General features: G+C 51.7%; 1 pseudogene; it reads left to right on the top strand.

Annotated features, from left to right (window-relative positions):
• The first annotated feature begins 105 nt into the window (after positions 1 to 105).
• On the top strand, positions 106 to 3167 carry LOC101587182 (annotated as a pseudogene).
• The last annotated feature ends 598 nt before the right edge of the window (positions 3168 to 3765 follow it).

Here is a 3765-nt window from a genome sequence, read left to right as displayed (position 1 = left end):
AATACCTGCAAGACAATACAAAGATGAACAATGTGAGACTAATAGGCATCAATGAGAAGGAAGGAGTCAATACAAATGATATAAAAAGAATATGGGCACCCTCCCTGCCCCGGGATGTTGGAAGAGACCAGGCAGAAGAAATTGGCTGCAGCCAAGAAAAAGTTGAGAGAGTTTCAGCAGAAGAACAGCCCTGGTGGTCCTGCAGTTTTAAAGAAGAAGAAAAAAGCTGAAAAATGACAGTAACCCTGAGACAAGCACTGCTGGTGATGACCATTCACCCGAAGACACACCCAAAGACCATGCTGCTTCTGCTCCACCTTCTGCTGCTTATGATACTGTGTCATAAGCACTGGCAGTGTCCCTTCCTCAGGCACTACTCTTACTAGTGTGGCATCACTTCAGAACTATGATGCTGACAGCGAGCCTAATGTCATGGATAAAACCAAGACTTTTTCATCCACAGAGAGCCTGAGAAACTTTCCCAACAGCTCAATGGTCTTTTGTATGAGTCGACATCCTACGTCAATGGGGAGGGCCACACATCTGCTAATATGAAGGATCTAGAGAGCCGTTACCAAGAGCTAGCAGTAGCCCTGGACTCCAGCTATCTAACAAGCAAACAACTCAGTAGCAAGATAGAGGAATTGAAACAGCAGAACCAAGATACTGTGCAATAGCTGGAAAAAGAGAAGCAGGAGTCTCAGCAGAAGTTGGCAAAGGAGCAGGTGGCTCTGCGGGAACAGCTGCAGGTTCACATTCAGACCATAGTCATCTTGGTTTCTGAAAAGGCAGAATTACACACTGCCCTGGCACACACTCAGCAGGCAGCCAGGCAGAAAGCAGGAGAGTGTGAAGATCTTGCCGGGCACCTGAAGTCTTGGAGGCAGCGTGTGGGAGAGCTGGAGAAGATGCTGTCTGCTGTCTCTACGCAGCAGAAGCAGGTGGAAAAGTACAACAAGGAGCTAACGGAGGAATGGGACACCTTCAGGATGGAGTTATTCAAGAACAACAAAAGCAATGAGGACCTGAAGCAACACAACTCAGAGCTAGAAGAGAGGCTCCGAGTCCTCACAGCAGAGAATGCAGCCAGCCAGTTGGGAGTGGACGAGCTGCAGAAGAAGCTGAAGATGTCTGAGCTGCTTCTGCAGCAGTTCTCAAGTGAGTCTGCATCTACTGACAGTGACCAACAGTTCCAGCAGGCCCTGGAGGACTGGACACGGCTGGAGACACAAGTGAGGCAGCTGATGGAATCACTGAGACAACTGCAGCTGGAGAGAGAGCAGTACACGGAAAACCGGAAGGAAGAGCGGTCCATGTGGCAGCAGAGGATGCGGCAGATGTCAGAGCAGGTGAACACACTGAAGGAGGAGAAGGAGCACAGTGTGAGTCAGATACAGGAGCTGGAGAGCAGCATGGCTGAACTGAGGAGCCAGATGGTGGAGCCCCCAGTCCCAGAGCCTCCAACCGGGCCCTCTGAGGAGTAGCAGCGGCTGCAAGCTGAAGCCAAGCAGCTGCAGAAGGAGGTGGAGCACCTGACAGGACAACTCCAAGCCCAGGTGCAGGACAATGAGAGCCTGAGTCGCCTGAATCGGGAGCAGGAGGAGCGGCTGCTGCAGCTGGAGCGTGAGGCCGAGGTGTGGGGCCAGCAGCAGAGGAGTGCAGGCGGATCCTGGAGAGCATGCAGAGTGACCGCACCACCATCAGCCGCGCCATCTCGCAGAACCGAGAGCTGAAGGAGCAGCTGGTCGAGCTGCAGGACGACTTCGTTAGGCTGACCAACGAGAATGTGGAGATGACCAGTGCGCTGCAATCAGAGCAGCAAGTTAAGAAGGAGCTGGCCAAGGAGCTGGGGCAGCTGCAGGAGAAGTTGGCAGAGCTCACAGACATGATGGACCTGAAGAACCAGGAGGTTCAGGGTCTGCAGCAGCAGCGAGAGCAACTCCTGTCCCAGCTGCAGCAGTATGCAGCTGCCTGGCAGCAGGTGGCTTCCAAGAAGGAGGCACTGCAAGGCAGTTCCTGGTGCACACTCAGCTCCTAGACCAGCTGCAGCATGAGCAGATGCAGGGCAAGACGGCTGAGGACAGGGCCCGCCAGGAGCTGCGGGAGACGCAGGAGCGCCTGGAGGCCACCACCCAGCAGAACGAGCAGGTGCAGGCCCAGCTCAGCCTCCTGGCCTTTCCCCAGGGAGGAACTGAGGTGGACCAGGAGGACAAGGAGGAGGAGGAGGAGGCTCCTCTGCCCGATGTGACCATCCCAGAGGACTTAGATAGCTGAGAGGCCATGGTGGCATTTTGTAATGCAGCTCTTGCCAGTGCCCGTGAAGAGCAGGTCCGGATGCTTGGGCAGCTGAGGGAGCAGAGAGCACAGTGCCGGCGCTTCGTCCACTTGGCAGTTGCATCTCAGAGTGAGCCTGAGAAGGTGGCCCTGACCCCCGGGAGTGGAGGTGACAGTGTGCCTGTGGAGAGCTATCAGGCCCTAAAGGTGGCCATGGAGAAGCTGCAGAGCCGCTTCCTGGAGGTCATGTGGGAAAAGGTAGAGCTCAAAGAACGGGTGGACAAGCTGGAGCATCGCTGCATCCAGCTCTCTGGGGAGACAGACATCATTGGTGAGTACATTGCCTTCTACCAAAATCAGAGGGCAGTGCTGAAGAAGCAGCACCGGGAGAAGGAGGAGTACATCAGCTGGCTGGCTCAGGACAAGGAAGAGATGAAGGTGAAGCTGCTGGAGCTGCAGGAGCTGGTGCTGAGGCTGGTGGGTGAGCGCAATGAGTGGCACGGCAGGTTCCTGGCAGCTGCCCACAGCCCTGCTGAGTAGCCCCCTCCAAGGCCCAAAGATGCCCATGAACTTAGAGCTGCCATGGCTGAGCAGGGCGACCTCTGCGAGGTGAGCCTTGCCGACAGTGCTGAGCCTGCACAGGAAGCCGCTGGGCAGGACTCTGCCCCTGAGAACCCCGAGATGAGGCAGATCATGCAGCTGCTGCATGAGATACAGAACCCTGAGGGGCGCCCAGGCCTGGGCAGCAACCCCTGCATCCCCTTCTTCTACCGGGCAGACAAGAACGATGAGGTGAAGATCATGGTGATCTAAAGAGATTGAGCACCAGACCTGGAGAGGCAAGGCAGGGCTGTCCCCCCACTCTGCCTTTACCTTTAAAGTAGTAAGAGAAACTAAAAAGAAATTAAAAAAAATGAAATTAAAAAAATTAAAAAAATTTTTTTTCAAAATAAAAAAAATATTGAAAAAGAAAAAAAAGAATATGGGCAGAAGTAATAGCAGAAAACTTCTCAAATATGGGGCAACAATTTGACATTCCTGTAACCGAAGCATATAGAACTCCAAATAGTATCAATCCAATGAAAACTACACCCAGACACATAATAATCAAGATTCCAGAAATACAGCATAGGAACAGTATACTAAAAGCCACTAAAGAAAAGAAACAGATCACTTTTAAAGGAAAACTCATCAGAATAATGACAGATTTTTCTTCACAAACCATCAAGTCAAGAAGACCATGGAGCAAAGTACTTCAAGTCTTGCAAGAAAACAAATTCCAACCCAGACTGATCTATCCTGCAAAACTCTCTTTCAAATACAATGGAGAAGTAAAATATTTTCATGACAAAGAACAACTAAAGAATTTCATGATGAGAAAGCCAAGCCAACACAGACTACTAAATGATGTTCTAGAGAGGGAGCAAATTGATCACAGCCCCATGAATGAAAATGGAAAGAACCCATCAAATAGGGCAAACAAAGAGAGTA

The sequence above is a fragment of the Octodon degus genome, unplaced genomic scaffold (genome assembly GCF_000260255.1).
Source record: "Octodon degus isolate 3935 unplaced genomic scaffold, OctDeg1.0 scaffold00305, whole genome shotgun sequence".
Classification (NCBI taxonomy): domain Eukaryota; kingdom Metazoa; phylum Chordata; class Mammalia; order Rodentia; family Octodontidae; genus Octodon; species Octodon degus.
The sequence above is the reverse complement of the archived record's forward strand: the minus strand, read 5'-3'. Positions and strand labels throughout refer to the sequence as shown.